Source organism: Odocoileus virginianus, chromosome 23 (genome assembly GCF_023699985.2).
Source record: "Odocoileus virginianus isolate 20LAN1187 ecotype Illinois chromosome 23, Ovbor_1.2, whole genome shotgun sequence".
In the NCBI taxonomy this organism is placed as follows: Eukaryota; Metazoa; Chordata; class Mammalia; order Artiodactyla; family Cervidae; genus Odocoileus; species Odocoileus virginianus.
Genome location: NC_069696.1, coordinates 45,901,233 through 45,923,874, shown reverse-complemented (window position 1 = coordinate 45,923,874; position 22,642 = coordinate 45,901,233). Strand labels below are relative to the sequence as shown.

Sequence of the window (22,642 nt, the reverse complement as noted above, 5' to 3'; positions counted from 1 at the left end):
CAGATAGCTCTGAGAGACTGCTCCAAAGTGGTAGTTCAGTTCAGTTCAGTCGCTCAGTCATATCCTACTCTTTGCAACCCCTGGCAACCAGCATGCCAGGCCTCCCTGTTCATCACCAACTCCCAGAGTTTACCCAAACTCATGTCCATTGAGTCGATCATACCATCCAATCATCTCATCCTCTGTTGTCCCGTTCTCCTCCTGTCTTCAATCTTTCCCAGCATCAGGTTCTTTTCAGACGAGTCAGTTCTTCGCATCAGGTGGCCATAGTATTGGAGTTTCATCTTCAACATCAGTCCTTTCAGTGAACACTCAGGACTTGACTCTCAAGAGTCTCTCCAACACCACAGTTCAAAAGCTTTAATACTTTGGCCCTCAGCTTTCTTTATAGTACAACTCTCACATCCATAAATGACTACTGGAAAAACCATAGCCTTGACTAGATGGACCTTTGTTGGCAAAGTAATGTTTCTGCTTTTTAATATACTGTCTAGGTTGGTCATAACTTTCCTTCCAAGGAGCACATGTCTTTTAATTTCATGGCTGCAGTCACCATCTGCAGTGATTTTGGAGCCCCAAAAATAAAGTCAGCCACTGTCTCCACTGTTTCCCCATCTATTTGCCATGAACTGATGGGACTGGATGCCATGATCTTAGTTTCCTAAATGTTGAGCTTTAAGCCAACTTTTTCACTCTCCTCTTTCACTTTCATCAAGAGGCTCTTTAGTTCTTCTTCACTTTCTGCCATAAGAATGGTGTTATCTGCATATCTGAGGTTATTGATATTTCTCCCGGCAATCTTGATTCCAGCTTGTGCTTCATCCAGCCTGGCATACCCCGCGCCCGAGGTCAGGGGCGGCAGCCGAGAGGAACTACCCTGCACCCGAGGTCAGGGGCAGTGGCTGAGAGAAGCTACCCCGAGCCTGAGGTCAGGAGCGGCAGCTGAGAGGAGCTACCCCTCATCCGAGGTAAGGAGTAGTGGCTGCGCTTTGCTGGAGCAGCCGTGAAGAGTCACCCCGTGTCTAAGGTAAGTGAAACCCAAGTAAGACGGTAGGCACGGAGATGGGATCAGAGGGCAGAGAGACTGAAACGACAATCACAGACAGCTGGCCAATCTGATCACATGGACCACAGCTTGTCTAACTCAATGAAACGAAGCCATGCCATGTCGGGTCATGGTGGAGACGTCGGACAGAGTGTGGTCCACTGGAGAAGGGAATGGCAAGCCACTTCAGTATTCCTGCCTTGAGAATCCCATGAAAAGTATGAAAAGGCAAAAAGATAGGACACTGAAAGAGGAACTCCCCAGTCAGTAGGTGCCCAATATGCTACTGGAGATCAGTGGAGAAATAACTCCAGAAACAATGAAGTGTTGGAGCCGAACCAAAAACAACACCCAGTTGTGAATGGGACTGGTGATAGAAGCAAGGTTCAATGCTATAAAGAGCAATATTGCATAGGAACCTGGAATGTTAAGTCCATGAATCAAGGCAAATTGGAAGTGGTCAAACAGGAGATGACAAGAGTGAACATTGACATTCTAGGAATCAGTGAACTAAGATGGACTAGAATGGGTGAATTTAAATCAGATGACCATTATATCTACTACTGTGGGCAGGAATCCCTTAGAAGAAATGGAGTAACTATCATAGTCAACCAAAGAGTCTGAAATGCAGTACTTGGATGCAATCTCAAGAATGACAGAATGATCTCTGTTCGTTTCCAAGGCAAAACATTCAATATCATGGTAATCCAAGTCTATGCCCTGACCAATAACTCTGAAGAAGCTGAATTTGAATGGTGCTATGAACACCTACAAGACTTTTTAGAACTAACACCCTAAAACGATGTCCTTTTCATTTTGGGAACTGGAATGCAAAAGTAGGAAGTCAAGAAACACCTGGAGTAACAGGCAAATTTGGCTTTGGAGTACAGAGTGAAGCAGGGCAAAGGCTAATAGAGTTCTGCCAAGAGAACCACTGGTCATCGCAAACAGCCTCTTCCAACAACATGAGAAGACTCTACACATGGACATCTCTAGATGGTCAACACTGAAATCAGATTGATTATATTCCTTGCAGTCAAAGATGGAGAAGCTCTATACAGGCAGCAAAAACAAGACCGGGAGCTGACTGTGGCTCGGTTCAAGAACTTCTTATTGCCAAATTCAGACTTAAATTGAAGAAAGTAGGGAAAACCACTAGACCATTCAGGTATGACCTAAATCAAATCTCTTATGACTATACAGTGGAAGTAAGAAATAGATTTAAGGGACTAGATCTGTTAGACAGAGTGCCTGATCAACTATGGGTGGAAGTTCGTGACAATGTACAGGAGATAGGAATCAAGACTATCCCAATAAAAAGAAATGCAAAAAAGCAAAATGGTTGTCTGAGGAGGCCTTACAAATAGCTGTGAAAAGAAGGGAACCGAGAAGCAAAGAAGAAAAAGAAAGATATTCCCATTTGAATGCAGAGTTCCAAAGAATAGCCGAGGAGAGATAAGAAAGCCTTCCTCAGTGATCAGTACAAAGAAATAGAGAAAAACAATAGAATGGGAAAGACTAGAGATCTCTTCAAGAAAATTAAAGATACCATGGGAACATTTCATGCAAAGATGGGCTCAATAAAGGACAGAAATGGTATGGACCTAACAGAAGCAGAAGATATTAAGAAGAGGTGGCAAGAATACACAGAAGAACTATACAAAAAAGATCTTCACAACCCAGATAATCATGATCGTGTGATCACTCACCTAGTCAGACATCCTAGAGTGTGAAATCAAGTGGGCCTTAGAAAGCATCACTACGAACAAAGCTAGTGGAGGTGATGGAATTCCAGTTGAGCTGTTTCAAATCCTAAAAGATGATGCTGTGAAAGTGCTGCACTCAATATGCCAGCAAATTTGGAAAACTCAGCAGTGGCCACAGGACTGGAAAAGGTCCGTTTTCATTCCAATCCCAGAGAAAGGCAATGCCAAAGAATGCTCAAACTACCACACAGTTGCACTCACCTCACACGCTAGTAAAGTAATGCTCAAAATTCTCCAAGTCAGGCATTAGCAAATCGTGAACCATGAACTTCCAGATGTTCAAGCTGGTTTTAGAAAAGGCAGAGGAACCAGAGATCAAATTGCCAACATCTGCTGGATCATCGAAAAAGCAAGAGAGTTCCAGAAAAACATCTAGTTCTGCTTTATTGACTATGCCAAAGCCTTTGACTGTGTGGATCACAATAAACTCTGGAAAATTCTGAAAGAGATGGGAATACCAGACCACCTGACCTGCCTTCTGAGAAACCTGTTTGCAGGTCAGGAAGAAACAGTTAGAACTGGACATAGAACAACAGACTGGTTCCAAATCGGGAAAGGAGTATGTCAAGGCTGTATATTGTCACCCTGCTCACTTAACTTCTATGCAGAGTACATCATGAGAAACGCTGGGCTGGAGGAAGCTCAAGCTGGAATCAAGATTGCTGGGAGAAATATCAATAACCTCAGGTATGCAGATGACACCACCCTTATGGCAGAAAGTGAAGAAGAACTAAAGAGCCTCTTGATGAAAGTGAAAGAGGAGAGTGAAAAAGTTTGCTTAAGGCTCAACACTCGGAAAACTAAGATCATGGCATCTGGTCCCACCACTTCATGGCAAATAGATGGGGAGACAGTGCAAACAGTGGCTGACTTTATTTTTCTGGGCTCCAAAATCACTGCAGATGGTGACTGCAGCCATGAGATTAAAAGGCGCTTACTGCTTGGAAGAAAAGCTATGACCAACATAAACAGCATATTAAAAAGCAGAGGCATTACTTTTCCAACAAAGGTCCGTCTAGTCAAGGCTATGGTTTTTCCAGTAGTCATGTATGGATATGAGAGTTCGACTATAAAGAAAGCTGAGTGCTGAAGAATTGATGCTTTTGAACTGTGGTGTTGGAGAAGACTCTTGAGAGTCCCTTGGACTGCAAGGAGATCCAACCAGTCCATCCTAAAGGAGATCAGTCCTGGGTGTTCATTGGAGGGACTGATGCTGAAACTGAAACTCCAATACTTTGGTTACCTGATTCAGAGAGCTGACTCATTTGAAAAGACCCTCATGCTGGGCAAGATTGAGGGCAGGAAGAGAAGGGGACGACAGAGGACGAGATGGTTGTATGGCATCACCAATTCAATGGACCTGGGTTTGGGTGGACTCTGGGAGTTGGTGATGGACAGGGAGACCTGGCATGCTGTGGTTCATGGAGTCACAAAGAGTCGGATACGACTGAGCGAGTGACCTGGATTGAACCCATCAGATATGTTAAATAAGCAGGGTGACAATATACAGCCTTGACATACTCCTTTCCCTATTTGGAACCAGTCTGTTGTTCCATGTCCAGTTCTAACTGTTGCTTCCTGAACGGCATACAGATTTCTCACAAGGCAGGTCTGGTGGTCTGGTATTCCATCTCTTTCAGAATTTTCCACATTTGTGATCTACACAGTCAAAGGCTTTGGCATAGTCAATAAAGCAGAAATAGAGGTTTTTTTTTAAAAATTCTCTTGCTTTTTCTATGATCCAGCAGATGTTGGCAATTTGATCTCTGGTTCCTCTGCCTTTACTAAAAGCAGCTTGAACATCTGGAAGTTCACGGTTCAGGTATTGTTGAAGCCTGGCTTGGAGAATTTTGAGCATTATTTTACTAGGACGTAGGATGAGTGCCATTATGCAGTAGTTTGAGCATTCTTTGGCATTGCCTTTCTCTGGGATTGGAATGAAAATGGACCTTTTCCAGTCCTGTGGCCACTGCTGAGTTTTCCAAATTTGCTGGTATATTGAGTGCAGCACTTTCACAGCATCATCTTTTAGGATTTGAAATAGCTCAACTGGAATTCCATCACCTCCACTAGCTTTGTTCATAGTGATGCTTTCTAAGGCTCACTTGACTTCACACTCTAGGATGTCTGGCTTGAGGTGTGATCACACCATCATGGTTATCTGGATCATGAAGATCTTTTTTTGTACAGTACTTCTGTGTATTCTTGCCACCTCTTCTTAATATCTTCTGCTTCTGTTAGGTCCATACCATTTCTGTCCTTTATTGAGCCCATCTTTGCATGAAATGTTCCCTTGGTATCTTTAATTTTCTTGAAGAGATCTCTAGTCTTTCCCATTCTATTGTTTTTCTTTATTTCTTTGTACTGATCATTGAGGAAGGCTTTCTTATCTCTCCTTGTTATTCTTTGGAACTCTGCATTGAGATGGGTATATCTTTCCTTTTATCCTTTGCTTTTTGCTTGTCTTCTCTTCTCAGCTACTTATAAAACTTCCTCAAAGAGCCATTTTGCTTCTTTACATTTCTTTTTCTTGGGGATGGTCTTGATCCCTGTCTCCTGTACAGTGTCACAGACCGCTAATCCATAGTTCATCAGGCATTCTGTCTATCAGATCTAGCCCCTTAAATCTATTTCTCACTTCCACTGTATAATCATAAGGAATTTGATTTAGGTCATACCTGAATGGTCTAGTGGTTTTCCCTACTTTCTTCAATTTAAGTCTGAATTTGGCAATAAGGCGTTCATGATCTGAGCCACAGTCAGCTCCTGGTCTTCTTTTTGCTGCCTGTATAGAGCTTCTCATCTTTGGCTGCAAAGAATATAATCAATTTGATTTCAGTGTTGGCCATCTGGTGATGTCCATGTGTAGAGTCTTCTCATGTTGTTGGAAGAGGGTGTTTGCTATGAGCAGTGCATTCTCTTGGCAGAACGCTATGAGCCTTTGCCCTGCTTCATTCTGTACTCCAAGGCCAAATTTACTTGTTACTCCAGGTGTTTCTTGACTTCCTACTTTTGCATTCCAGTCCCCCATAATGAAAAGGACATCTTTTTTGGGTGTTAGTTCTAAGAGGTTTTGTAGGTCTTCATAGAACCATTCAACTTCAGCTTCTTCAGCATTACTGGTCGGGGCATAGACTTGGATTACTGTCATATTGAATGGTTTGCCTTGGAAATGAACAGAGATCATTCTATCATTTTTGAGATTGCATCCAAGTACTGCATTTCGGACTCTTCTGTTGACTATGATGCCTACTCCATTTCTTCTAACTGATTCTTACCCACAATAGATATAATGGTAGATATATATATAATGTAGATATAATGGTCATCTGAATTAAATTCACCCATTACAGTCCATTTTAGCTTGCTGATTCCTAAAATGTCAATGTTCACTCTTGCCATATCCTGTTTGACCACTTCCAATTTGCCTTGATTCGTGGACCTAACATTCCAGGTTCCTATGCAGTCTTGCTCTTTATAGCATCGGACCTTGCTTTATCACCAGTCACGCCCACAACTGGGTGTTGTTTTTGCTTTGGCTGTCTCTTCATTCTTTCTGGAGTTATTTCTCCACTGATCTCCAGTAGCATATTGGGCACCTGCAGACCTGGGGATTTCCTCTTTCAGTGTCCTATCTTTTTGCCTTTTCATACTTTTCATGGGATTCTCAAGGCAGGAATACTGAAGTGGTTTGCCATTCAGTGTGGAAGGTCAATATATAAGGTTTTGGTGAAGGGGGAATTCAATACCATGAAGCACTCATTTTACAAAAGGTTTTTTGTCAGTCATGAGGATCTGATGTCACCATGAAGGGATTTAGTGCTTCTCTAGATATGACAAGATGCATGGATTAAGATCATAAAATTTGCTCCTACAAATACCAAACTATCTAAAGACCTGTCCCACCAGATTCCCTGGAGCACAGATTGCCTCACTCCACCCTAAACTCCCTCCAGGGTTGTTGAAGATCAACAGCTATAGCAGCATGGGGTTCAATCTCCATAGAAAGTGAAGTGAAGTCACTCCGTCGTGTCCAATTCTTGGCAACCCCATGGACTGTAGCCTACCAGGCCTCTCCGGCCATGGGATTTTCCAGGCAAGAGTACTGGAGTGGGTTGCCATTTCCCATCTCCATAGAGGCAGATGGCAAATGCCTTTATTGTTCACTCCTTGTCAATGCCCTTGGTAAGTGCCAATTTGTAATTGACAATTCTTTTTGGAGTTATTTCTCCACTGATCTCCAAAAGCATATTGGGCACCTACCAACCTCGGGAGTTCATCTTTCACTGTCATATCTTTTTGCCTTTCATACTGTTCATGGGGTTCTCAAGTCAAGAATACTGAGGTGGTTTCCCATTCCCTTGTCCAGTGGACCCCATTCTGTCAGAACTCTTCACTATAACCTATACGTCTTGGACTGCCTTGCATGGCATGGCTCATAGTTTCATAGAGTTCAGGCTGTGGTCCACCTGATCAGTTTGGTTAGTTTTCTGTGATTGAGGTTTTTTATTCTGTCTGCCCTGTGATGGATAAGGATAAGAGGCTTATGGAAGCTTCCTGATGGGAAAGACTGAGTTTAGGGGAAACTGGGTCTTATTCTGATGGGTGGGGCCATGCTCAGTAAAACTTTAATCCAATTTCCTGTTGATGGGTGGGGCTGTGTTCCCTCCCTATTGTTTGGCCTGAGGCCAAACTATGATTAAATTTGATAAACAGAGTGCTTGAAAAACTATGGAGATTTCTGACATTGTATAGGAGGCTGCGATTAAGACCATCCCCAAGAAAAATAAGAAAGCCTTCTTCAGTGATCAGTACAAAGAAATAGAGGAAAACAATAGAATGGGAAAGACTAGAGATCTCTTCAAGAAAATTAAAGATACCAAGGGAACATTTCATGCAAAGATAGGCTCAATAAAGGACAGAAATAGTATGGACCTAACAGAAGCAAAAGATATTAAGACGAGATGGCAAGAATACACAGAAGAACTATACAAAAAAGATCTTCATGATCCAGGTAACCATGATGGTGTGATCACTCACCTAGAGTCAGACATCCTGGAGTGTGAAGTCAAGTGGGCTTTAGGAAGCATCACTACGAACAAAGCTAGTGGAGGTGATGGAATTCCAGTTGAGCTGTTTCAAATCCTAAAAGATGATGCTGTGAAAGTGCTGCACTCAATATGCCAGCAAATTTGGAAAACTCAGCAGTGGCCACAGGACTGGAAAAGGTCCATTTTCATTCCAATCCCAGAGAAAGGCAGTGCCAAGGAATGTTCAAACTACTGCACAATTGCACTCATTTCACAAGCTAGTAAAGGAATTCTCAAAATTCTCCAAGCCAGGCTTCAACAGTATGTGAACCGTGAACTTTTAGATGTTAAAGCTGGATTTATAAAAGGAAGAGGAACCAAAGATCAAATTGCCAACATTAATTGGATCATTGAAAAAGCAACAGAATTCCAGAAAAACATCTGCTTCTGGTCTATTGACTACACCAAAGCGTTTGACTGTGTGGATCACGGCAAACTGGAAGATTCTTCAAGAGATGGGAATACCAGGCCACCTTACCTGCCTTCTGAGAAACCTGTTTGCAGGTCAGGAAGCAACAGTTAGAACTGGACATGGAATAATGGACTGCTTCCAAATCAGGAAAGGAGTACGTCAAGGCTGTATATTGTCACCCTGCTTATTTAACTTCTGTGCAGAGTACATCATGTGAAATGCCAGGCTGGATGAAGCACAAGCTGGAATCAAGATTGCCAGGAGAAATATCAGTAACCTTAGATATGCAGATGACACCACCCTTATGGCAGAAAGTGAAGAGGAGCTAAAGAGCCTCTTGATGAAAGTGAAATAGGAGAGTGAAAAATTTCGCTTAAAGCTCAACATTCAGAAAACTAAGATCTTGGCATCCAGTCCCATCACTTCATGGCAAACAGATGGGGAAACAATGGAAACAAATGACAGACTTTGTTTTTTTGGGCTCCAAAATGACTGCAGATGGTGACTGCAGCCATGAAATTAAAAGACGCTTACTCCTTGGAAGAAAAGCTATGACCAACCTAAACAGTATATTAAAAAAGAGAGACATTACTTTGCCAAGAAAGGTCCATCTAGTCAAAGCTATGGTTTTTCCAGTAGTCATATATGGATGTGAGAGTTGGCCCATAACAAACTTGAGTGCCAAAAGAATTGACACTTTTGAACTGTGGTGTTGGTGAAGACTCTTGGACTGAAAGGAGATCCAACCAGTCCGTTGTAAAGATCAGTCCTGAGTGTTCATTGGAAGGATTGATGATGAACGTGAAATTCCAATACTTTGGCCACCTGATGGGAAGAACTGACTCCTTGGAAAAGACTGATGCTGGGAAAGATTGAAGGCAGGAGAAGGGGACGACAGAGGATGAGATGGTTGGATGACACTGACTCAAAGGAAATGAGTTTGAGTAGGCTCCAGGAGTTGGTGCTGGACAGGGAAACCAAGTGTGCAGCAGTCCATGGTGTCGCAAAGAGTTGGACACAACTGAGTGACTGAACTGAACTGATCATGATTACTCCTGAATTTATAGAACTTGTACTGAAAAGGGAAGTTTTCCATTTACTAGGTGATGCTAGTTATATTAATAAAATCTACAGAAAGCTTTTATGAGACTAGTAAGTGGGATCATTTTTGTGAATACAGTGTAATATTTTCATTATTTTAGATTTCTTTTAAGATAATAACCCAGGTGAGAATGCTGGGTTAAAATATATATATAATATAATATTTTATATTAAATAAAATATAAATATATAACAAATATAAATTATATAAATTATATAATTTTATATATTATAAAATTATATAAAAATAATAAATATAAAATATAAATTATACATAATATAAAATAAAATACAAAATATATAAAACTATGTATGTTTAAAATATATATATGTAAATAGTTTATTTACATACCCCCTCATATTCCATGGACTGTCCTCAGTGCACAATTACCCCCAATGGGAATTTCCATTTTTAACATGTAAGAAATGATTCTTCATTGTTTTAATTTGAATTTCTGATTATGAAATAAAATAAATAGACACTTTTTATTCTAGGTTTGCTCTTTTATTTCTAAGAAATTAAAGAATTTCTGTTCTTTATTCATTGTATCATTATGGTAGTGCTGTTTTCTCACCAACTTGCTGGTTGTTTTTTTATTTTGCTTTGTTTTAAATGTAAATATTTTCTCTAAGCTACTCTTTTGCCTTAAAAACCCTGCTGTTATTACTATTATTTTGCAGTATAATCTGTTGCTCTTTTCATTTGTATTTACTTCTAAGCTTAGGAAGTTATTGCCTCAGAGATCTGGTAAAGTTCCATTTAACATGCTTTGTCATATAGTAAGAGATAAGGGAAAAAACTTTTTTCCAAATTATCAAGTCGTCTTTGCTATATTGTATAAAAAATACATTCTCCCTTTGTTGTCTTGTGATATATTTTATTATAAATTATTCCATATTTGTCTGTTTCTGGGCTATCCAATCTCTTTTACTGATGTTAATAATTCTTATAGATGTTTAAGTATGGAGTATTTTTTTTATTACGCTTTAGAGTTTTTGTACGTGGATAGTAGATACATGATGGATCAAAATATTATGAATTGATCTCAGGCAGAAGAGTTGGGGCAAAATAGAAGAAACATTATTAATTTTTTTTTAAATTTCTTAAAAATATGGAATGCTTCACGAATTTGCGTGTCATCCTTGTGCAGGGGCCATGCTAATCTTCTCTGTATCGTTCCAATTTTAGTATATGTACTGCCGAAGCAAGCACAAAGAAACATTATTTTATGTGGGTTTTTCTGACCACCTGGTTCTGTGTAGTTCTTGCAACATTTACTTAATATATTTCTTTCAGTGCTGCTTCAAATTTTATTTCAAAATTGACAGGGAAATTTTGAAAATAAATGATAAAATGAATAAATTGTATTTGCCTTTGTTAGAGGTGGAATTTAAGGAAAAATTCTGATGATTATGTTTATTTGGGCAATCTCTTGATATTTATTTATTTACCTACCCATCTATTTGTTTGTTTTATTTTTATTTGTGGTGAATAGTCTTTCCCCAGTAAGACTGCAGCTTTTTTGATTATGGAAGATATTCCTTTCCTATCCATGGCACTTAGTACTGTATTCTGTGTATTGACAAATATCTGAGCTTAATAGGAGGGTGGGGCCTTTAGCATAGATGTTAAGTAAGGAATTGTCACCTTCTTTTAGAATCAGTCATCCCATGAAGTCAAGAGAGGCAGTAAGGCATAATGGGATAGGAAGCGTGTGTGGTAGCCCTGACTCCAACGCCGATTAATTACCTGTCTGTACCTCAGTTTCTTTATCAGTAGAATGAATCAGTTAGCTTAGGGGTCCCAAATGTCTTTCCCATGCTCATATCCTGTGATTCTCTTTCTATGAGGATTTTACCACTAAGAATCCTTGTATCCACTTTGCCTTCTAAAATAAGCAAAATGGAAAAGACAAGATGAAAACCAGAGCTTATTATAATTTTGCCGAAGTATAGTTCTAGAGAACTATAGCCCTGATTTGAATTTTAACTCCATCACTTACTGTAAGCTGTGCAACCTTGGGAAGTTTGCTCCACCTCTGAATGTTTCCTTATTTGCAAAATAGGGGTGATGAGATAGCAGAGTCTGCCTAATGGTATCCTTGTAAACACTAAATGAGATGATGCATCTAGATATTCACTCCCTCTCTAGTAAACATGAATATGAACTATGAAGATGATGAAGAGATTGGAGAACAGTTAGGTCTCAGACAAGCAGAAATGAGAAGAAGTAATTCGCAGAGCAAGTATTCATAGTAAGGGCAGGGTTGAGTTTGGTCTGTGTGTGAGCCCTGGAGAAGACGGCTCGTTTAGACATTTACAAGCTGGAGGTAGCAATCTCTCAGTGGGTTTGGCTGGTGATGCTGCACGTGATGACAGAGCTGTTGTGTGGGGATCACATACCATTCAGCTGAATCATGTTGGTTATGGTGCCAGATTGGGCCCCAGCGAAGTCTGGGGAGGAAACAGAGATGCTGAAAAAAAGTTGTTGTTGTTGTTTTTTTAAATTGGCTGCTTCTGTGTCCTAAAGATCCTGTGTCTGCTCATCCAAGATGTAGCTGGAGGGAAAGGAGAAAGGCTTGGTTTGAGCTGGCTGTGCCTGTGTCCCCGAGCAAGTTGTGTGAGAAGGGGACATGATGTCTGATTTGGGGCCTCTGTGTGCCAAACACAGCGCGAGTGAGGGTCGGGTACACGTGGCTCTCAGTGTCCAGAGCCTCTTACTAACTCTTCTACCTTCCAGGGATGGTTCAGGCTCTTGCTATCATTTGTCAGGATCCCCTGAGAACTAACTCTGAATATGGTGAGATGAGTGGGGAATACTGAATGAACTGACGGAAGTCTCCAGTCAGATGACAGAACTAAAGATGTAATCCATGGTAGAGTCCTTCCTTAGAGTCCTTATTTTGGCTCCTGGGGCTAAAATTGTAAGGCTTGTAGAGTAAACCTAATATTAGAAGCTGCATCATCGTGTTTTTCTTTCCGATAATTACCATCTTTGCTTCTATTACTTGTAGCTAAGGATCATCTCTCTAGTCAAATCTTGCCAAAAAGCTCAGCCGTCGTGGTGAGTGGCCCCCCCCAGGGTCCGCCAGCACGGCCCTCGAGGACCCCAGAGCCCAGGCACGGGCCTGTATCCACAGCCACCCTGTGGTCATCTTCAGCAGGTCCACGTACAGATGCTAGACTGAGGTAAGACGTTAACCTCAGAGGGTGGTGACAGGTTGTTGAATGAGAGAAATTCAACAGACATTTGAGCTCAGGTGTAAAAATTGGATTTCACCTTAGGAAGCGGGTATGTGTAGGTGTAACTTGCTTCAGAGTACTTGGAGAGTGTTGGTTTGAGAACAAAATATTGCTTCAGTAATCTTTTTCTTAGCTCTTGCAAAATCCTAGGTGGTGTCAGGTAGTCGAGGTCAGGGAGCATAAGGTGGGGGAGTTAACCAAACTGGGTCATTTGCTGCCCTTTTAGGCTTGTCGTAGGGAATATTTCCTATGGAATTGTTATTGAAGGTACTCCTAATTTGGATAAATATCTCTTTATGCTCTGGTTTTTTATGGACAAAGAATGAACTGTGCTTCCTATTTGGTTCATGATCTTAGATTATTAGAAAAGGTCAGTGATCACAGCCATGGGGAGGATTGGTTTAATCCTCCTCAATTTAACCAAGATTGAAGTTGATAATTTAAAGACAGACTTGGTCAGGTGCTTAACAGGAAGGTTGAGGGCATTTAAATATCACTGCAGTTTAGCTTTAAATTATACTCAGGGTAGCTCTGAGATTAGATACAGTGGGCTCTTAAGTAAAGGTAACTGGCCATCTGTGCGGGTAATTTATTAAGTTCAGTTTTCCCTCATCTTATCTATCTCTTGACTTATTTTCCACTTCTCAGAGAGATTGAATTCAGAACTCTTTCTATTCTGGAAGCCTTATGTAGAGACAGGCTTCTTTGATTGTGTGTGTGTTCTCTTTTTCCAAACAAAAACAAAGGGAAGGAGGGCAAGCAGTGGACACATTTAAAGTAGGCAGAACCTTTCATCTTTGTTCTTCACCTTAGTCTGCTTCATTGTCACCTGAGGCTTCATCCCTACTGATGCCATCTGATGCCCTTTGTGTGGGACATATATCGGGAGTAGGGTTGCCCAGAGGTAGGAGGCATAGGTCCCATTCCTAGAGGGTTTATTCAAACTGAGAAGGCAGAACATAGGCTTAGAAAGAAAGATGATCTAAGATAATCCATGCTATTAATGCATTCTAAATGATTAGTATAGGCAGTAAATGGTAGAGAATTTTAAAAATGACCGGGTCTTAGAAATCTGTTGTATGATTCCTGCCCTCTGGAGGCTCAGTTATCAAGCTCTGGTGATCTTTTGAGATTCTTCTCCCTTGTTTAACCTTTAAAATGAAGAGCTGAGACTAGTTGATGATCAAGATGATTTTTAGTTATGAGGTGACGGGGTTGTCTAACCTTTTGTGTTACCAAATAATGGTCAAGAGCCTGAACTCTGAAGTCAGAGTTTGGTTCTTGGTTCTATATCCTATTAGCCATGTGACCTTGGATAAGTTATTTACCTATTGTGCTTTAGTTTCCTCATCTGTAAAATATGGGTAATAATAAGTACTATCTCAGAAGTTCGTTGTGAGGGTTAAATTAATAAATATTTGTAAAAGCCATAGGACATGCCTGACACACTATGTGTGTGTCACATAGTTAAATAAATCTGGTTAAGTCTGGTTAAATAAGAGAGTGTTAGTTGCTCAGTCGCTCACTCTTTCTGACCCCATGGACTGTAGCCCACCAGGCGCCTCTGTCCACGGGATTCTCCAGGCAAGAATACTGTGGGTAGTCATTGCCTTCTTCAGAGGGTTGTCCCAGCCCAGGATTCAAACCTGGGTATCCTGCAGTGCAGGCCGATTCTTTATCATCTGAGCTACCAGAGAACTATTTGCTCTTCCTGTTTTCCTGTCAAGACTTAAGACCTGGGATGGTGATCTTGCTTTGGTCAATTCTGAATCTTAGGAAGATGGCAATCAACAAATATCAGTCTCTACTCCAAGCACAACTGACCCTATTAAAAACTGGTTTCTTATTCTAATCTAGCCTCTCCCTTCATAGCTCCATCTTCATGCTGGTACAGCAGAAGCAACAGCTGGGTGAAAAACACCTCGGTTCTCTTTCTGTAAATCTCAGTTTCCTCGACAACAGGGTGATGATGGCAGTGCCACCTTATCTACTCTGCCCGTAAAATACACGGCTTCATTCTGAGGCCCGGATAATTTCAAGTCTATGTAAAAGTACCTGGAAACCTACCAAGTATGTTTTTATTAGGAAGCCCTAAATAAAATTATACATTTTAATAAGTGTGGAAATACTTATTAGTGTCATTATCTGAATAATTTCTGAGTATAGCAGGCCTTCTGGACAAATACCTTCTGGTTTTACCTTGACAAATACCAGTTCCTTAGCTTTTTAGAATATATATAATATATAAACTGTTTTCATATTCACACCAATTAATATGGAAATTAATTTTCAACGTCTTTGGCCGTGAAGGATGGTTGTGTACCTCTCCTGGTAAAAACAGTGACTTTCTTTTGAGGGGGGTACAACTTATATACTTGGCTGTTCACATTTATTTTAAAAACGTTTGCCTTGCAATAGTATTTCCCCAGGTTATTTTCTTCAGTTTTTATTTTTATCATCTCATTTGACAGTTGTGATGTGAGTGAGTCAGAGTGGAGAAACTTCATTTTTATATTTGTACTTGGCCTGATTGATTCATATTTCTCTCTAGGGTGAGTAATGTAATTTGCATTAATTCAAATGGGGAAATACCCACAAGGAAATTAAATTCTACATGAAGTTATGTAGAAGTTCATTTCCTGCTTGTTGCAAACACATCCTTACTGTAATCCTACTGTGAAGTGTGGGTTTTATAGATACACTGCCCCCCCAACCTTTTTAGAAAATGTGATTTTTGTTTCAGTGGGGAGTCAGAAGTATGCAGTTGGAATTAGCAAATGATGTTTCATTATAATTTATCCACTGCTTGCTGTCTAGATTCACTCCCATTTTCCCATGTGGTTATTTTACAGACAAAATTTTATCATTTTCTACTTTTATTAATAAGAATACCCTAGAAACTGGCACTTCTGATATTCAATACAAATCTTTAATCTTATACTGAGGAACAATGCTTAAGTTTAGTCAGGGTTAAAATAACTTACAAAATAGTTTCTTTTTAAAAAAATTTCTTTCTTTATTTTTGGATGCCCTGAGTCTTTTCTACGCACAGGCTTTCTCTAGTTGGGGTAAGTGGGGGCTACTGTTCATTGCAATACAAGGGCTTCTCATTATGGTGGTTTCTCTTGTTGCAGACCATAGGCTTTAGGTACGCGGGCTTCAGTAGTTGTGGCATACAGGCTCATGGGGCCCTAGAGCTTGGGCTCAGTAGTCGTGGGGCACAGGCTTAGTTGCTCTATGGCATGTGGAATTTTCCTGGATCAGGGCTTGAACTTGTGTCCCTGCATTAGCAGGTGGATTCTTATCCACCGTGCCACCAGGGAAGTCCCAAAATAGTTTCTTGAAGTGGGGTCATGTGTACTCTGAAATTTAGAGAGTATGTATTCTATAATCTCGCATATCATGTTTTGATAATTTTAGAATTTTGATAATTTACTTTTAGAACTTGCTTTCTAAATCTGGAAAACTTTTTGTTGTTGTTTTTGTAACAAACTGTAAATGGTTTACTTCTAAAACCAAGCACATAAGGAAGTCTTAAGAGTCTGTACTTTTATGTAATAAACTTTTTATTTTTAGTCTTAGAAAATGAGCATTAGAGTATGAATTAACTTTTGTCCAGTCAGTCTTCCAGCTATAGCTTTCCTTGCCCTTTCTTTTAAGTCCCTCTTTATACACCCCATCATTCTTTGAAAGGATTTTTGTCTTTTTAAATGTATGCTGCCAGAGAAGCCGGATTCAGACTGGGGCACAGGTGCTGTCCAGGGAAGTGTACGAGAAAGGCCACTGAGGTTGTGTGAACGAACTCATTCTCTCATTTTTATCAAAATGATGTATTTGGTCCTATAGAAGTGATAGACATCTTTAAATTACTTCATTTAATTCATTTGAAATTCATTTTAATGTACTTCATTTAAAATTCATTTTAAATAGACATCTTTAAATGTATAACAGAAAGCCTACTGTTTTAGTAGTTAAGTGAGAATGGGACAAGAAGACATTCTCTCTTTTTTTTAGTAGGTCAGTTTATTTTTTTATATTGGAAAAAATGGTCAAAAATGGAGACTGACAGATAGTATCTAAAAAACAAGTCCTCTTCTCCAAACCCTTACATTGCCTTACCTGGGCCATAAGAGCCTCTCAGCTGCTGTCTTTACCTGTGGTCTCATGTGAATGTCCTTGCCTCTTCACCCTTCATCCCCCATCAGTTTCAGGAAAGTGTTCAAACTCACAGAAGCGCCCTTTGCAGCTCCCACTAGGACTGCCTGCCGAGGCAGAGGCAGGGTTTTGCTTAGTCATTCTTAGCCTAAATGTACACGTGCACTGAAGCCAGCCTCGGACGGACCGCGTGCTTTGTGCTCTGGTTGTTCCAGCAGCCGGAAACATCTCTAATTTAAGATGTTCTCTTCCTTGATGATTTCTATGAACTCCAGGCAGAAGTGCCGGCCTTTTTCATTTTACTGTATGCGCTGGAGGAATGTGGTTCTACACTTGTCTGAAGTATTAATAACAGGCTATTTGTAACTTGTATGTAAATGTAATTTTAAACTCTCTTTTATTCAGTAATTTCAAAGTTATTTAGCGGTAATTTTAAATCCTAGTGAAATGTAAGCACCTTGGAAACAGCAAGCTCTGAACTTGATTCCAGACTCTGTTAACATTGTTTGGACAAGTGCTCATAATTTTTATCTGTAAAATTGCAACAGTGACACCAATTTTATGGCACTATTTAAAGAATTAAAATAACTAATAAAATGCCCCCCAAAGTTATTTAGCATTATAAATTTGGCACATGTAACTCTTATTCTTCATGTAAAATTTTAAGTTTTTGCCATTGTAATTTATGTAATCTTGCTCATATGACTTTTGTAACAGATTTGCTGGTTAAGTTACTTGACCAAAAAATAAAGAATACTTTGACCATAGTAGGATGTGTTGTTTCCTCAGGTTTGCACATAATGTTTTGGAAACATGAAATATTCCAGTGCCTTTTTAAACATGGTTAGTACTAAGCCCATTTTATTGTGGAGTAGACTGAGTCACTAAATATACAGAATATGTTTTATGAAGGCACACAGGTGAATCACTGAGGACAGAATAGAATGAACAGACTTCAAATACTCTTAAATATCTCACTGTCAACAGGGAGAATCTTGTTGGTTACATAAAAAAGACTGAAAAGTGTTCAAAGGAGAAGGCTGCTTGAGAAGGAAAGTAACAAAGAAGATAAGAGACTCTACTGTTGGTTAGAACTTTTTTTTTTAACATTTTCCCCCTTGTTTTTCAACTTCTTCCAGGTAAAGAAGTTATTTAAATCTATATCTCTTCCTTATTTTTTTGCTTGAACTTGGTCAGGTAGGTAAGATTCTGTTTAATATGTAAATTATATCTGCTGACTGTACATTTCATGTAATCTATTGTTATCTGGCTTTTATTTTTCTTCCTTGAAGTTTTTGTTGTTCAGTAATCTCTTACCAGTTGATTCCTCTTACCTTTTAGTTTCATTTAGCCAGGGCTTTCCACAAGGACCAATCCTATTTACCTTTAGTCTTTAGTTTATTATTGTTTAGGTATTACTCTGAGTTTCCTATTGTTGGAATCATTATTTCTACTAACCTGGAGTCTAGTTACAAGTACAGTATATGCTAGTTTTATGGTAACTTTATTATTTTTGCAAATTTGCCTCCTTCCTGGAAAGTCATACCAAATAATATTTTTAACTGAATATAAATTGAGATGTATTCAGAAACTGTGGTAAGAACATGTAAAGACCATTAATGATAAAGATCCATGAAAGGGGCCGTTGGAAAATAGTTGCATATGGCTAGAAATCCCAAGGAAAGAAAGGTAGAGTAAAGTAGCCTCTTCCCAGGACCATGGTGCTCAGTTTTTTGTTTATGGGTCAGAAAATCCCAAAGACTCAGCAGTCAAGCATTATGAAGAATCTGATCAAGTGCACAGCATCACCATTTCTGTTGTAAAATGGGGATTCCTCCAGGTCAGGAAGTGTACGTAGGTAACGTTCATTCCTAGTAGCTTGGGGAAGCAGTCCTAGGTATTTATAGTCTCAGGCCAGTCTCCAAAGGAATAAAATGGCAGAGAAGGGACTCAGCTAGAGAGAGACATGGTAATTAGGATAGAGAGCTCATTTCTAGGGTCAGGAGGTAGTGGTGGGGCAGAACACTATTACCTGATGCTTCTAAAGACAAATTCCCTAACACAGAACCAGATAAAATAGCTGTCACTTACTGAGTGCCTGCTGTCTCACAGAGACTGCTGGGTTCATACACAAAGTCACTGATACAGGAACTCTGCAAGGACGTTATTACATTACATTTCACACATGAGGAAGTTGAGTCCCAGGGAGGTCAAGTAACTTCCCCCAGATCATAAAAGTAGATCTGTAACTTGGACACAGGTCTGTGTAATTCCAAAGTCTATGTTCTTTCCGTAATACCATGTTGTCTGTCTCTCCTGGCATGACTTTCTGTTCCTCCATCAGGGAAGACTCTTGCCCCTAAACACTCCATAGTATATGAAAGGAAACCTCAGTAATTAAAATTTCATTTTTGCCAAAAAGTAGCCTTTTTTTTTTTTTTAATTTCTTTATTTCTATGCCGGGTCTTCAATGATGTATGTGTGCCTCCTCTGGTTGAGGCGAGCGGGAGCTACTCTTTGTTGTGGTGCACAGGTTTCCCACTGCAGTGGTTTCTCTTGTTGCGGAGCAGGGGCTGTAGGCACGGGGGCTTCAGCAGTCGGGGCTCGTGGCTCTAATGTACGGGCTCAGTAGTTGTGGGGCACTGGCTCACTTGCTTCATGGTGTGTGGGATTTTCTCTGCTCAGAGATCCAACCCCGTGTCCTCTGCATTCTTAGCCACTGGACCACCAGGGAAGCCCCCAAAGTAGCCTTTTAAAAATAAAAGTTTTGCCAGGACATGGAAGCAACCTAGATGCCCATCAGCAGATGAATGGATGAGGAAGCTGTGGTACATATACACCATGGAATATTACTCAGCTGTTAAAAAGAATTCATTTGAATCAGTTCTAATGAGATGGGTGAAACTGGAGCCCATTATACAGAGCGAAGTAAGCCAGAAAGATAACGACCATTACAGTATACTAACACATATATATGGAATTTAGAAAGATGGTAACGATAACCCTATATGCAAAAAAAGAAAAAGAGACTCAGATGTATAGAACAGACTTGTGGACTCTATGGGAGAACGCGGGGGTGGGATGTTTCAAGAGAACAGCATCGAAACATGTATATCTAGGGTGAAACAGATCACCAGCCCAGGTTGGATGCATGAGACAAGTGCTCAGGCCTGGTGCACTGGGAAGACCCGGAGGGATGGGGTGGAGAGGGAGGTGGGAGGGGGGACCAGGATGGGGAATACATGTAAATCCATGGCTAATTCAATGTATGACAAAAACCACTGCAATGCTGTAAAGTAATTAGCCTCCAACTAATAAAAAAAAAAAAAGTAAAAAAAAATAAATAAAAAATAAAAATAAAAGTTTTCTGGAAAAGTTAAGTCAGTTGCAGCTTGGTGTGAATTAGAAAAAAGTAATTACACCAACAAGATAAAGCAAATGAACACATTAATTAAGGATGGGAAAAGAAGGGAGGTAACACTGAAAGTGGATGGGCAGGCTGGATGTACCAAGTGGTTAGGGGGCAGGAGTTGGAAGGCAGGGAGATTGGCGAGCGTGCGAAAAGGTGGATGGGGATCAGTTAAGGCAAGCTTCAACTACTCTGAAATTTTAATTCTGGAGCCACTAATCAGACAGAAGCTCTTTTCTTTTGTTGTATAAGTGGCAATAGATCTCTAGATCCCTGCTGGGAGTTCCCACTCACCCCTTGCTAAAGTCCTGTCTGAGAAAATCTGAAGTATGTGAATTGGGATATGTTGAAACTGTAATTTAAGAATGGGAACCTCTTACTGGATGGTGTTCTGTGTCCTCACTTGTTAATTTGTCACACATTAAGAAGCTATCGTCCTTCTCTTTTTCACAGTCTGGGCAGCTTGCAGGAACTAATCAGAATTTGTAAAGTCAGCAATTCTTAAAATGTGGTCTGCAGACCTCTGTTGGTACCTGTGAACTCTGGTGGTCCTCAAGGTCAAAACTTTTTTCATAGTAATGTTGAGATTATTTACCATTTTTATGTTTTGACATTTTCATTGATAGTGCAAAGCAATAGTGGGTAAAACTGCTGATGGTTTAGCGTGAATCAAACTAGGGATATCAAACTGTACTAGTTTATATCATATTCTTCACCACTACCACACACACAGTGAAAGAAATGTCAATTTTACTTAAGACTAGCCTTGATGGAGTCATAAACATTATTAACTTTATTAAATCTCAACCCTTTGAGCATAGATCTTTTCAATATTCTGTGTGATGGGGAAAGTATGCATATTCTGCTACATGAAGTATGATGATTTTCTCAAGGAGAAGCCACTTATGCGATTAGTAGTTTGAGTTGCAAACTGAACTAGCAGCTTTTTTCATGGAACACAATATATACTTGAAAAAATAACTGACAGTCAAACTATGGTTATCAGACCTGAGTACTTGGCAGACATTGGCCCCAAAATGAATAAAATGAGTCTGTCTCTTCAAGGATAACAATTGACAGTGTTTGTTGCCAATGGTAAAACTGAGCTTTCACATGAATATTAGAATTTGGGAAGTTGTATCTGCCATATGAACTCAGTAGCTTTTTAATACTTAAAGATTTTTCTGGGACTTACTGGTGGTCCAGCGGTTAAGACCGTGCACGTCCACTTCAGGGACTCTATGCCTGGTCAGGGAACTAAGATACTGTATGCAGCTTGGCCAAAAAAACCCAAAAAAAGTGTAATAGGGAACTCTGCTCAATGTTATGTGGCAGCCTGGATGGGAAGGAAGTCTGGGGGAGAATGGATACATGTGTATGTGTGGCTGAAACTTTGAAGTTCACCTGAAACTATGACATCATTGATTGGCTATACCCCAAGACAAAAGAAAAAGTTTTAAAAAAGACTTTCCTGATGAGGTTAGTGGTACTATTTATGAATATAATTATTAAAAAAATATTCTGTGTTGAAATATGCCAACATCTGGAAGATTTGTGTAACTTAGTGAATGAATATTTTCTTAATGATCAATATATGACCGTACAAAGTCACTCATGGGTAACAGAGCCTTTCAAAGTGTAAGACCAATGGGTTTAAATGTGATAAAGACATCATCCACACAGTTTCTGATTCCACCTTGCAACTAACCTTTAATCAGTCGCCATTCATTGAGTTTTGATGTAATATCAAAAAAGAATATCCACAATTATCTAAAAAATATATGTGTTAAATATTTCTCATTTTTCCAACTACTTGTCTTTGTGAGGTTGGATTTTCTTCATACACTTCTACCAAAACAACAGATATCACAATGTAGTGAATGAAGAAGCAGATATGAGAATCATCTTTTTTTAAACCAGACACTTAAAAAAATAGCAGAAAATGTAAAATAATGCCAATCTTCTCATTATATTTAAGAAAATATAGTTATTTTAAATTAAAATATGTTAAGATGTAATGGGTTTGTTATTATTAATTTTAAGAGAATAAATATTTTTTAAATGTTTTAATTTCTAAATCGAGTAGATATTGATAAATGTAACCTATATAAACAAAAATTCTTTGGGATCCTCAACAATTATTTAAGAAAGTAAAGGGGTATTGACGCCCAGAGTTTAAGGTCATGTGTTCCAAGGCAAGGAGGAATTGTGAGTGTTAATCCAGTCAGTCAGTCTGGATTCTGTGAGATTTACTTGTCTGCAGCATAGGAGGAACACGGTCCAACATGTTGGGAAGGGATGGGCTCAGAACCAGTCACACGGGAGAGTTATGTGATCTCGTTCATGTCTTTGAGAAGCTTGTGATTATGGAGCTGAAATTGCTGATGTGATCTATTAAGTGCTGGTTTCAAAAGATACAGC

The 22,642-nt window shown here is 39.6% G+C and overlaps 1 non-coding gene and 1 pseudogene across 1 annotated transcript; one reads left to right on the top strand and one right to left on the bottom strand.

Moving 5' to 3' along the window:
* LOC110145311 (large ribosomal subunit protein uL6-like) overlaps window positions 1-22,642 on the top strand; it is a 48,955-nt pseudogene that overhangs the window by 13,740 nt on the left and 12,573 nt on the right.
* LOC139030734 (U6 spliceosomal RNA) lies at window positions 10,521-10,627 on the bottom strand. The gene has a single exon (XR_011483137.1). It is a non-coding gene; the product is annotated as a U6 spliceosomal RNA (small nuclear RNA).